This window comes from Megachile rotundata, chromosome 1 (assembly GCF_050947335.1).
Source record: "Megachile rotundata isolate GNS110a chromosome 1, iyMegRotu1, whole genome shotgun sequence".
Taxonomy (NCBI): Eukaryota; Metazoa; Arthropoda; class Insecta; order Hymenoptera; family Megachilidae; genus Megachile; species Megachile rotundata.
The window spans coordinates 4,380,529-4,395,342 of record NC_134983.1 but is presented as its reverse complement, the minus strand read 5'-3'; the positions used below and the strand labels follow the sequence as shown (position 1 = coordinate 4,395,342).

At 30.0% G+C, this 14,814-nt stretch overlaps 1 protein-coding gene across 5 annotated transcripts in view; it reads right to left on the bottom strand.

The window, feature by feature from the left end:
• The window catches only part of LOC100879277 (neural-cadherin), a 511,227-nt gene that overhangs the window by 411,730 nt on the left and 84,683 nt on the right, over positions 1–14,814 (bottom strand). The window lies entirely within an intron of this gene.

Genomic DNA, 14,814 nt, shown 5'->3' with positions numbered 1-14,814 from the left:
TTAGAAAATGAATTTGTCAGAGGACATCATTTTCTGTATTAATATTATATTTCTGCATACCCTTCTACATATTAATTAACGTTATTTTCTGAAAGGAAAAGACTCCGTGACTTTTATTTTTATAAATTTTCAAGCTTGTCACACGCAACTTACAGGTGAAAAGTCCTGTTAGGTAAACTGCTAAGAAAAATGTCATTCAATTATGCTTTAGATTATGGAATCTGTTGCTATAGACCTTTAAATTCAGTATAATGCTTTAATTTAATATAATTATTTCAAAATTCATGTGATCTCCTGTTATTAATTATTTAAACGTTGCGAAGCGAATTCATTGGTATTTAGCTCTAGGAAACAATTTACCCAAACAGGCATGAAAATAACATTCAATTGATAATATTCATATAAAATCTGATGAAAGGAAAATTATGTTGTTTCTTTTCAGAGATAATATTGACACCAGATTATCAGTAATATTAATATTGAACTTACACTCATGTTAACTCTAGATTTATATTAATACTAAATTTACACAAGATTTAATCCATTAAAATGGCGAATCTTTTTATTTTAAATTACAGAAATGTAGCAATTTGGAAAAATATGTTAACTGTTATCGAGACAAAGAATCATTGTATAAGCCAGTTTATGTATCAGTCTTTTCTATTTACTTTAATTTCAATTTAAATATAAATAAGCGAATGTGCATAAATCTAGTGTTAAATTTTATTTAGGGTTTCTAAAAAAAGGTTAAACTTGTTAAACGTAGATAATAATAATTGATTTTGTTAGTCTATTCGATGTGCATCGATTGTCAATGGAATATCCGTATTCCTTTCATTATTCGCTAGCCTTTTCGTCGGTTCTTGAACTCCGTTGGAAATTGGAGGAATGGAACTGAATGGGACCATGATGAGGCATCATTATCGAGATTCATGCTGTTGCGGATCATGAGAGGTTCGTTAGAAATTACGTTTCGACACTGCGTTTATCGTCATTCTGATTCGATATAGAATTGTGAATGCTTACAATATTCGCCAAACAATGAACAAACTAGTTGGCTCGAAAACACTCGACACGTTCTGCAATAATTTTCGTTAAAAAAGAAGTGCTTTCTGATACAGTTAAATTAATTGCGTGCTAAAAGGTATTTTCTGAACACTTTCAAAGTGAAATTATTCAATTTCTCTTCCGTCGTTGTGCAGACAAACTACGGAACAAGAAAATTTTATTTTACCACACGCTAGAAAATGTAGAGGAAAAATCTATTCATTATTTCGTTATACGTACTAAAATTCATAATACGATTATTTATTGCATTTTCTTTGTATTGTGTTTTAAGCTATGGTCGGTTTTTTATTTTATTGGTACCTTGCATAACTCTTTTAAAGAAGAATACAGTTTTCCTTTAAAAAGAATTGCTGGTTATGTAGTAAAATATGAAATGAATGATTAACAATATACAAAAATAATTTTTGTATATTTTCAACATTTTGAGTGATAGTTTGCAGCTATTTGTACTTCGAGATGAATTAGGAAAATGATACGTTCATTTACTCTTAGAAAAGAGAAATAATGTATGTTGTATAAGTTGCTGAAGTACTTATGCATAACATAGTTTATACATTTATTTCATGACAGAGTATAAATAGCATACATATCATGTGTAAATATAAACACAAATAAATGTATGTATATAAGTTATATCTATAGCAGATATAAAAGGAACCAAGTAAATCATTCAATATGTGTAAAATATGCAGAACTTGCGAATTGAAATACTCTGTCCAATAACTAATAGTAGCAGTTGATGGATTTAATTTGTCCCATAATAAGTAACAACTAGGTTAAATTAAATAAAATAAAAATATTACTCCTAACTTTTATTTTGAGTGTTCAGATAATTTCTGGATTTTTCAATAATTTCGTTACTGCATTCTAAAGTAGGTAGGACCTCTGCGAATCTCCTTCTCTATATGCATGAGTTTAAAATTGGAGCCACCATTCTTCATTGCTTCCAACATCTCTTTTTTTGTCATCTTTTACAATGGGTTGATATTCAACCGAAATAAAAGAATTGATTTTGACCAGTGGATGAAAGTAGAAAAATAGTTATAATTCGTAATAATTGGTTTATTTCAAACTATTATATAAACTCTGTTAACAAAAATTGATTCAGTTTAAAGACACTATATATTTATTTAAATATACTAACATTTAAACTCTACTGAATGTTGACGATTTTTCGAGCGAGTTTTTCATCGTGTCCTCACTTCGTCCGCTTTTCGTATAAAAATAGTTTTTCTTTTAAGTCCATTAAAATAATATAACAAATTATATTTAAAGTTGAATTAAAGTTTGATTTAATTTGCACCCATTTCCAATGCTTAAAAATTGAAGGATGTGCTACTACTATTATTACAAGACAGGAAATAATAACTTATGTTATTTATATAAAAAGAATAGTTGAAAAGAATATATATTTATATAAATGTCAGCAGTCTAGTTATCTCGGATTTTTGGCATGCTGCACTCTTTGTCAGTGATAGAATGCAAATGTCACAACTTTTGTGTGTCTGCCAAATTCATATATCAGAAAGATGCATTGGATGCTGCAGAAATATTTTCTGAAATGTGCTATATTCGCTATTGAATGAAATACTAAATATTTTGTACAATATTTTCAATTTTGTTATTCATATCTAGCATAAAATGCATTTTTAAATTGTGCTTTCGCAAATTTCTACATTTCTAAAATTATACATCTCAAAAGTATACATTCGTGTTTACTTCTGTAAACCTGTACATTTTCAAATATCTATATTTCTAAACTGATTTATATTTACATTTATATGCGTTAGATTTGTATATAATTTCTAATTTACATATTTTTTATTTTCTATTTTTGAATTCCTTTTGCCAATTAGTGAAGTTTCAAATGTTTATATTCTCTAATTTCTGTATTTTTAAAATTATTAAATGTTAACTGTCTATGTCCTCCAATTTCCATATCTATAAAATTTCACAATTTTCAAATGTCTGCACCTCTCTTTTCTTGCATATATGCATCCTTGTGAAATTCATGAAAATTTTATGCAAGTTTATGAAAACAAGAATTTCAAAATGCATTTTTATTGCGATAGATGCGAATGATAAAGTTACTTGAAAATATGTAATATTCCATCTTATAACAAGAATAGCAAATTTCAGAAAAATCTATACTCTCCAATTCCTATATTCCCGAATCTTCTTCTTCTTTTTCATAGAAGTTTTACCTACTCTTCTAAATCTTTGCATTTTCCGATTTCTATTTACTAAATTTCCATATTCCTCAAATCTCTGCATTTCCCAATTTCCATATTCATTAATTTCTAACGCACACCATTTCATGGTGGAAAATTTTCATGTCTATCTATAAATTTTATTCGAATGCGTCGTGCTTTGAATTTGGTTTGACCGATGTAGTTAACACCTATTGTATGTATGTATACACTCGCTTCTGCACATTAGGGGACTCTTCGTTCTCCAAAGCCTCCGTTGATCACCTTTCGACACTTTTGACCATTTTGTAGAGAGTTTTGGTCCATTTTAAGAAAGCGTAATTCTCCGACAAAAAGTCGTATGTAGCACGATTTAGCCTGTACAATAATATACGTGAGTAAGTGGTCAGGGTTTTATACAAGTATTCTGATAACAGTAATAATACTACTAAATATCTTTCTCCTCTTTCCTTTTACTAATTCTACTACGTTATATTTGAGGGATATCGATCATCAGCACGCAAACAGAACGGCAGTCAGCGTATGTTACATAAATTAGCAGCAATTTCAATTATACGACTGAAACTGACATCCAATACCGAATGAATAAAGATTGGTCGATTCAATCTGACATTTCTCTTTCACGCTAAGAATAGAGATATCGGCGTATTCTAGTAACTTATATTCATTCCGAATATGTACTTCACTGGACATCAAAAACGACAACTTAAAGAACTCCTTTTACTTTGCCTAAAATACCTAACGCGTATGAGTTCAAGACAGAAATATTTTCCAAAATAATTCATTATGTACACAGTTAAAATCTGTTGCATAGAAATGAAATTATTGTTACTTAACACTAAACCTACCGGCATATAATGTGTACTTAGTTTGAAATTAAAAATGAAGTTAAAAATAAATAAACGATAAAACATAAATTAATACACACATTTATTCTTTATCTTCATGAAAATCAATGGTGATTTCGAGGAATGCATTTTAACAAAATGTGCAGCTTATAATAAGAAACTTGTGGAGCGGTCATTTGACCGATTTGGTAGATTTAGTGTTAAATTATTATGACACTGGTGAAATTTAATAAAACATTTTAATGTCGTACAAATATGTAATATTAATTTAATTAATATTAAACAATAAAATTTAAATATTAATCATTATTCTAAAAAAAAATGTTTAAAAGGAATTGCAATATATTTTTAATTAGATGTAAATGCGTAGACATTTTAGAAATGGAATGTAAGATGTTCTAAAAAATTAAGGACATTAACGAGACTTTCGTCCTGATAATTCCGCTGAAATATCATACTGTGCTGGATCTCGTAGAAACCCGTCACGAAAATGTTTCGCTCTTTGTGGGTCTTTTTTCGCCAGAGTAGTTTCGAACTTAAACGAGCCGCGGCTGACCTCACATCCGGTCCTCTCGGGGCGTGAATAGAATCAAATGGAACGGAGGGGGTTATACTAAATGACAATGGTCAACTCGTACGCGCCGGTTCTTATTTCCGGTGCAACGTTGCGGACATTGTTCATTGCGTTGCTATCTCCCGGACACCCAAAGCAACGCTGATATTTCGAGCGACAAAAGGAGACAATCATTGAATGATTGTCGTTTCTTCGTTATTCGCGCCGCGTTTTCGACGAGACACCATTTTGCATAGAAGGCAGAATACGAATGCGAAATAACTGTTTCGTTTTCACATTTATAGAATCTGGAAGTACAGTGGCCAGGAACGTTATTATAACTTAAACTCTTTTTTTTTATTTTCTATTAGACGTATATGTATATACAAGACACATGGCTGATTTTTTGCAAAATATTTACAAAAATACTATTTTTACCAGGCGGTGTCAAAAAGCACCTTTCAAATTTTAACTCAAAATTATTCTATATAAGTTCAATTTCTTCGAATTTAATTTTTTGACTTTTCATGCAATAATTGTTAATTAAATCAGCGATATTATTTTCTTCCAACTCATCCTGGATCTGAATGCATATGATATACTTATTTCTACTATGAGGTGACGTTTGACAGTTTAAGAATTTTGTGACTGTATCTAAGTTAAAATAATTTGACATATAAATATCAACACCATTTTTCTGCATCATATCAATTATAATCAAATTAGAGAATTCCGATATCAATTGTGACGGAAAATACAGGAGTTGCGACATAACCATGATATTCGCTTATTTCTCGCTATGTTGCATTGCAGTGTGCACCGCCATATTTATATTTTGTAGCTTGATGGATTAAGCTAGAATGTGCAATCTGATTAAATAATCTCTAATAAAAACACACCAGTGTACCAGTGTATTTACAATATATCTGTATACGTGGTGTGACACAAAAGTAACGAGACTAGGTCTGTAACTTGAAAAATCAATGGAATTGACAGCAATTGTTTTTGTAGCATCATCCCACATACCTCCTCTATCCATGTTGCCAATTTCGATTGAATCGGTCATACCATTTGGAAGTATTGCGTTATTTAGTGAACACGTGCAACTGCATTCTGCCGGAAAAATGTCTAACGTAAAAATCGAACAGCATTAAAACATCAAATTTTTTGTAAAATTTGTTAAAATCTGTTGTAACATGTGATGAGACATGGATTTTTACCTATGACCCAGAATGTAAGCGCCAGTCAATGGAGTGGAAGTCTCCAGGATCCCCAAAACCCAAAAAAGCACACATGTCAAAATCAAAATTCCACATTAATGAAATTGTAATGGTTGAGTGGTTTCCCAGTGATCAGACTGTTAATCAACACTATTACATTAAAGTCCTAAAAAGATTTAGTGAAAAAATTTGGAAAGAAAGGCCACACTTATGAAGCGATGGATGGTCGTTGCACCAGGACAATGCATCCGCTCACACGGCACTGTCTGCCAAGCAGTTTCTGACCAGTAAAAATATTACTGTGATGGGGCATCCACCTTATTCACCTGATTTGGCTCCATGCGACTTTTTTCTATTTCCTAAAATTAAATTTTGCTTAATGGGAACCCATTTCACCTCAATTAAAGAGGTTCAGGCAAAAACGGAGAATCTCCTGAAGGGACTTCCAAAAACCTCGTTCCAGAACTGTTACCAGCAATGGCAGCACCGAATGCAAAAGTGTGTGAATGCTGAAGGGGACTACTTTGAAGGTGATAATGTCACGGAGAACTGATTCTGAAAATACAATGATTTATTGGACTAGTCTCGTTACTTTTGTGTCACACCTCGTATTCCTTAAATTATCTATATTTAACTGATAAGTTGAAATACCAGCAGTTTTGCAAATTATTAGCACCAAAACCAATGTTACGGCGTAACAAATATAAATCACACTACACATACAAATTTTGGGAAAAGGTTTAACGACGTTTTTTAACCGTTTTGTAACCGTTTTTTAAGACCTTCAATTTAGTATCCGTACCATCAGTGTACCAGCACTAGGATGGTACATGACAATTTAGTTTTTAGTTAATTCATTTATTGATGCATCATTAGTCGAGTTTTTGGCTTCAGCGGCACAGGCCATGCCATAAACCTTGCAGACCCAAAGGTCGAAGGCTAACGTGGGCCTGGAGAATAACGGTTCCAGGTCCCTCAAGAAGGCGTCACGAAAGGAGAACAGAGGTTTTGAATAAGTCAAGCATTAAAAAAAGTCAGAACACAAAAATCAGTCAATCAGAACACATCAAACACTCACTCAGTATAAATCAAATAGTCAAACACAACTAAAAAAGTAAAACACATTGAATCATCGTTTAAACACAACATAATTATACAAAAGTTGTTAAAGCTCACTGTCACTGTTATATAATAAATAAGTATTATTTGTTGCTAAAATCAGTATCCATTTTTTAACTACAATATTCACCCGCCGTTAAGTCAGCATGTAAAGCGGAGCATTTCGGAAAGTTCCTTTCAAAATAAAATTTTTAAACTTTGCTCTGCCAAAACAACCAAAGGTGTCAAAAAACACCTTTTGGTACAAATAGGTATACACAAAATCGTAGTAGAATATCATAATATTATAATACATTGTAGTATTATATTATAAGAATAACATATTTTAGTACCAAACGTTAAAATTGCAATAAAGATCTGTTTTATTCATTTGGTCAACAGTACGAAATATATAACATTTGTACGAGTATAATAATTCGTACCACTCACTGTAGCCACAAATAAAAACATCAGATATAAAATTGTATACAAAATGCTGCAACAAACTGGAATATTATAAATCTGCAAACAGTAATGCAGAATGATTTTAAAGCTGTGGAATAATAACTTGAAAATTTTATTTTAAATATTTGAACATTTTATTGTGTGCTTTTTAAAACATACATACATTTTCATGAATTTATTAACAGAAAATGTGAATGTTTCAAACATTTAACTGAAACTCTGTATTTAAATTGTACATGTTAATATATGCGTTTTACTGTTGGAAACTCAATTTATTAAGAACAATATTTGAATAATAATTTGTGAAGAAGTTTAACATTTTTCAAGCATTCCAGTTACTCGCCTTTTTACGTCGCCCTGATTCTTTATGCACGGAAAACCGTTCTCGTAATTTATTCTCCTGGCAAAGAATTTGATACTAAGGAGAATAAGAAAATTTTTGAAATTGATACTTTGCTCTTCCGTACAGCTGGTATTAAATTCAGCGTATAATGTAATGTATAATGAATCTGAATGTTTTATCCTCTTTTCTGTATAACATTGCACACTGCATAAAAACCTTACGTATAATATTCACAGAACAGTTATAAAATGGCTAATTTCCATGTATAACAAATCTCACGTAATTCGAGTAAAATAGGGTTTCTCGTTAATGTCTTTGAAATAAAATATTGAATTATTGTTATATTCAGCGATACAGGGGAATGAAATCCGCGTATTGTTTGTGATTTCAATTACAAAATTTTGCAAAGGTATCACTATTAATGTAGTATAGCGTTCATATAAAGTTACATTTAATATACAATACATATATTAATTTTTTTTCCTTGATGGAAAATATGAATTTTCAAACCTATGTATGTATATGCCTTCATTGATTACTATTGAATTAATTGACATTTCAAAACAGGCTTTGATAAAGGAATATATATTTTTGCGAACTTTTTGCTGGAAAGTTTACTCTTACTATTTTATTTAAAAGAACATTGAAAACAAAAATGCAATTAACAAAAAATCAATGCTTTTTCTTCTTGTGATACGATCGTTACTACTCATTATTTGTTATTCGTACCCATTACTTCTTATTACTCTACGCACAGTTTCAGCACTGATTTTCTTTCCACTTTCGTGATAAACCTCTGAAGTTAATTATACAGTACTACAATGCAGATTTTTTAAACTTGTATGCTTTTTCTTTCTTCTCTTCCATTCAAAATTCGAGGTTTCTTTTGTTTTTTAAATTAGATGCAATCTTTTTTCTTATATCGTTTAATATCTGTTATACTCTTCTTCATTATAGATAATTGTGCTATTTCTCGATAACTTTTACCTTCTTCCCTACGATAAATTTCAAGTTGTCTCTTATCAAAATCGACATTCTCTCTTGTTTGTTGCACGTTAAATTTCAGTTATTTTCACTTCGAAATACAACCTTACACTGCAGAAGAATTATATTCCAGATGTTCGTGCACAAAAGAAATATATTCCGCAGTTCAAATGACTTCTAAGTATTACTAGCTTGTAAAAAGTGTACCAGACTATTAATGAGACGTGAAAATACGAATTTTCTTTAAAATTATTTGTTACTAAATGTAACTAAATATTTTCAACTAATTTGTGAAAAGATAATCTCTAAATTGTAAAATGATTTGTAAAATAATTTGTTGAATTTGTTCAGTTAAAAGGAATTATTAATGTGTTTCTGATCTTCAATATGCATATGTATAGTTCATCTTTTCCGTCTTATGTAAAACAAGAAACATAGGAATAGCTTATTCGAATGTTAATGTAACCGTATTTAGCGTTTGATGGTCGATTACAAAGAGTCAGATCGGGTCATCTGCCACTGCGAATTGTCAAGGCTAACATTCGCAATGGGAGCAGATGCCACGGGTCGAGCAAGCATTATACATTTAAGTCCGGGGAAATGCGACACCTAATCCCTTCTCGAAACGTATTAAATGACTGCCTTCAGCTGGGACCAGTGGGACTTGGGCATGGAAAACGATACATCAAGCTATGGCGCCCTTGCAAACAAAAAACTCCTCTCATTCCATAGACTTCCCAGTCGAGCTGCACTTGTACACCCCAGTGCAATGTAGGCTTCTTTTGGATAAGGATACACACGTTAAGTTACACGTGTGACGATCTTTAAATTCTCAAGTATTTATACTTCCTAATTCCTGAATAATACAATTTTTAAATCCCTTAGTTAAAAAATTGTTAAGTTTCTTGTTCAGGTTTTCAAATTTCTGAATTTCTAGATTTCTAAACATTTGAATTCTTAGATTTCGGAATACTCGAATGACTAGACTTCTATATATCCAAATTTCGAGATTTGTTATTATTTAAATTTTTACATTTCTAAATGTCAAAATTCTTAGATTTCTGAGTATTCGAATTTCTACATTTTTGAGTATATAAATTTCTACATTATTAAATATTCAGGTTAATAGATTTCTACCTAAATTACTAGATTTCTAAGTCTACAAATTAACATAGTTTCAAATACCCAAATTCCTAGATTCCTAAATATACAAATTTCTAGATTTCTAAATATGCAAGTTTCTACACTTTTAAATATTATTTCCCAGATTTTTAAATACTCAAATTCCCACATTTCTAAGTATTCAAGTTCCTACACATTTTAATTTCTAGACTTCTAAATACACAAATTCCTACAATTTATAAATGTCTAAATTGCCCCATCTCTTAATCTCCATCTCCACCACGTTTTTGCTATGGAAGCCTATTCTGCCCTCGAATGTACCTACGTGACATCAGACTTCCTTCTTAGAAAGTGGAGTCCCCTTTCGAAATTCGGTAGAATGACTCTTTGTAAAGTGATCATGTAGTACGATAGCTAGGAGATATATTAAGGAATCTTAAACGTGTTTAATCATTTTGCTATTACCCAAATTGTCTTTTTTGTTCAATATTCAAACACCATCATCGATATGAAAGATTATGATGATTTAGTATATAAATTCGTATTAAAGATGTTTTAATATTTCGAATACAATTTTTGATAATTATGCAAATAATTACAAAACAAAAAAATGAAGAAATTACGGATTAAAATTTGTTGATTTTCAACTGTGTTTTCAAAACAAACGGTGTTGAATGCTTCTGACGATATTTAATTAATTTTGAGCCGACTTCGAAAAAGGAGGTTACTATTATTATGTATTTTTGTAAGTAATCATAAATTGATTTTATTTAACCCCTTGCACTATGACTTATTTGTCGGGTGCGTCAGTCAGAACTGACTAATTACAGCTACAATAAAAAAATTGAAATGTTATTTTAATATGTTAGTATTCAATCGTTGACTATGCAAATTATAATTGGACTTGAACTCCAAATTGAAGTATTAAAAATTTGTGTAAAATTGATCACGGCTGAGGTAAGAATGCGTTACGAGTTAGACTTGTCAAAATAGTACATGGGGTTAAAACATGGTGTATAAGTCTAGTGTTAAACACCAGCAATATTATGCCAAAGAATAAAATAATAATATTTCTAAAAAGCAATGGGTTATACCATATAATATATAACAACAACTATACATATAACACCCTATCGCCGCAGGATTACAATATTTAAGAATTTTTATATAAAAGTTTGCTGCATCAATATCATCTCTAATTATCAATACGACACGACATTGTCTGATAAAATAAATAAAGTCCGTCGGAGAGTCACGTGATAGATGAAGAATAACGGCGTAAAAAGTTAAACAGTAAAATTGCGAATACATAACAGCAGTCTTGAAAGTGTGAGCTATTATTTGCCGAGAGCTCATTAAAAGTGTGAAAAGTTCGACAAAAATAAAGTTCTCTCAAGAAGGCTAATAAAATTCCGTCGAGCTCTATTCTTCTTTGTACATATTTTAACTGATCTCTTTTTATCGAAATATTATTTGCAGACGTTTGTTTCACAGATTATTTGTTTCCGAAGATTTTTATTGAACGTGAGATAAAAACTTAATGATGTAGGTGGAAATAATTGGACGAGATTTCTGATACGATATTTCGCTAATGAATACCGTTATAATTGTGCAGTAACTTAAGCTGTTTCAGTTATTCCGCGTGAAAGCCTCATTCGAAATTCATGAGTGAATAATTACGGATTATTCGATGTGGACAAAAGTAGCGAAAGAGAAAACAATAGAATGTATTCACCGAAAGCTTTGTGAGTTTTTTAATGGCAAGTATTTTCATTTTCTATGTGGGTTTTGACTGTTGTGTTTCTTCGTTTCTATATCATTGTTTTAATGAATTTTTAAGTTGCTGTGAAAGAACAGCAGAAATATATTTTGGTAGAAACACGTTTATTTACAATACGTCATTGTACGTACGTATCTGCTAACAAAGGCTTTTAACCCCTTAATTTATAATTTTCTACGTGGATTTTAACTGTTGTGTTTCTTCATTTGTATATCATTGTTTTAATGAATTTTATGAACCATTTCCGATTATTTATTATCTCGATCTGTAAGGTATTTTCGACCTACACGTACACAAAAAAAAATTAATCTACTTACACGAAAAAATAAGCCTAAAATCATAATAGACGGAGCTTCTTTCTCGAAAAAGGTTGAATTTGAATAGTTTTGAAGTATTAGTAGAGAAATTTGTTCACAGCAAAAAAGTAAGATGCATAAAATATTCATTAATTTAAGAATTAACGAATGTTATTGGATAACTTAATCTACTAATTAATATCACTATCATATTACGGATGTAGATATTGATATATAATACGATGAATTTAGTTGATGACAAAAACACATTAATATATATCATAAGTGACGAAAATAAATATATTTAGTGCCATTATTAATTATATTTATTGATTTATAATATTAGTTGATATTATAATTAATATCAATATATATATGCTATGAACTCTATGTATGTAAATGTCTAATTAACAATCCGTTAATTCTGTCATTTTATACGATTGTAAACAAACTTTTTCACCAACATTTGAAAAATGTTTAAGTTCAATTTTCTCAAAAACGAAGTCGTCTAATGAATTTTATTCTTTATTTTTGAGTAACTTTTTCATGTAGGTTCATCTTTTTCGTTATACCATTTCGGTAACACTATATTTACAAAAATTGATTTATGAATCGTATGAGACTTAATAACTGAGTAGACGGTAAATTATTGACGTTTCTACCAAACTTTCTGCGAGAATGTTCATCCTGAGGCAAGAGATGATACCTGGTTAAGGCTTGATTCATAGTACTTGTCTGTTTGCCGCGAGGCAACCAACATTGGACCGACAAACCATTTGCTGTGTGGCGATTAATGCGATCGGATCTGTGTTCCGTTGATTAGAAAGACAATTCCATGGACACGATGATTGTTGGTGTCGGTTTAGTCGCTATCGCTTTTATGTTTACTACAAAATCACGTGTTAATTAGTTGACGTTCTTTACTTTTAATTGCCAATCTACGAAATCATAAGAATGAAATAAGAAAAAAGCAGAAAATATAAAATCTGATGCTTTCAAATGAAAATAAAGAAAAATGTTAACGCTGCTACATTTGTATAAAAGTTAATATTAAAAGTGCAGAAGCGGTCAATTGATTGTTCTACAAGTTTTTTTTATTTTAAGTTACAAAATTTGTTACGGTGATTTCTTCAAAATTTGCGTTGATCTTCATTATGATAATGAATTACTGTGTATATTAGTTTATGTTCCATCATATGTTTATTTATTTTGTAACTCCCTTTTTAATTTCAAAGCAAGTGTAAATTATTCATCAATAGGTTATTGTATTCTAATTATTGTATTCTATAAGTTAATACATACTAGTTTTCTATTCTACTAGTTAACACTAATCTATATACTATAACACTTGATGATATTTTTGTTGTGTAAGTACTAAATTATTTGATTAATAATGAACATTTCTAACGGGTTAAAAGCTAAAACTTTTAACATGAATCTTTGATATTATGAATTTTCCAAGTGACAACGAAGTGAAACGCGATTAACAGAAAATGGTATTCCTGTAAATGTTACAAAAATATTTTATATGATATAATAAAGTTTTAACTAATGAAATCATTGTATAATTTATAACGTTCTGATTTTCGATTCTGTACTAGTAAACGTATATTTATACGTTATACATCCGTATAAAATTAGCTAAACAAATATGTCCGCAATTTTAATATCAATAACGTGTTGAATTCATATCGCCCAAATCACAACTAGCTTGAATTGAATTAAAAGCTGAAATTTCAAAATTAACTGCCTGTATTCCCGATAATTAAAGTTCCAATATTTCTGTTTTCACTGCGACTGTAAATATATGGAATGACATATTCGGATTAAATTTTAATTCAATTCAAATATTACGATTTTTATACAATTTCCAATCAAATTTTGTATTGTATTAAAATTCTGGATAATTAAGTAGAGTAGGATAATTGAAACATAGCAACAGTTACCTATAAAACGTTGGTGAGAATATTCACTTTCATATATGTATATTCCTATAATGTTACCAAAATTTGGCAGGTAATAATTTTCAGCTAATATAAACATATTTCGATTTTATAATACTTGACAATATTTCTTTTAATTTATTTATCGTGTACTAAAATTCATAGATTTCTAAATGTTACAATTCCCTGATATCTAAATATTAAAATTCCTGCTTTCTAAATATTTGAATTTCTTGCTTTTTGAATGCAGAATTTCTGGATTTCTAAATATTACAATTCCCTGATATCTAAATATCAAAATTCTTGTTTTGTAAATGTTCAAATTGTCTGCTTTTTGTATATCTGAATTTCTTGATTTCTAAATATTCAAATGCCTAGATCTATCAATGTCTGAATTCCTAGATGTCTAAATATTCAAATTTCTGCATTTCCAAATTCCCAAATTTCTAGATTTCTAAAGAAATTGCTAGATGTTATTAGCGACCACCTTTAATAATTATTAAGGCGAAGTGGGGTAAGTTCGTAAACGGGGCAAGTGCGTATGCAGGCTATTTTTGTTACAATGTGAGTGAAATTTCTCTATTTAATGTTTGTTTCCTTGTATTGTTTCACTATATTCCTTTTTATATTTCAGCTAAGAGCACTTGTTTGCAGTTTAGAGTACTTGCATAATGCAGTAAAAAGCATTTTATAGCAGATTTGTTAATAATTCTGCTCTTGCCACATTGCACATGAAAGAAAGTTTCAAAGTATTTTAAATTCAAGTTACGCACTTATCCCATTTTCGGGGAAAGTGCAGACTAGTTGACATTTTAAACAATTTCCTGTCAAAATCAAAATGTACAAGAAAAATTAAGGTCCTAGTTAATATTAATTAAATAAAT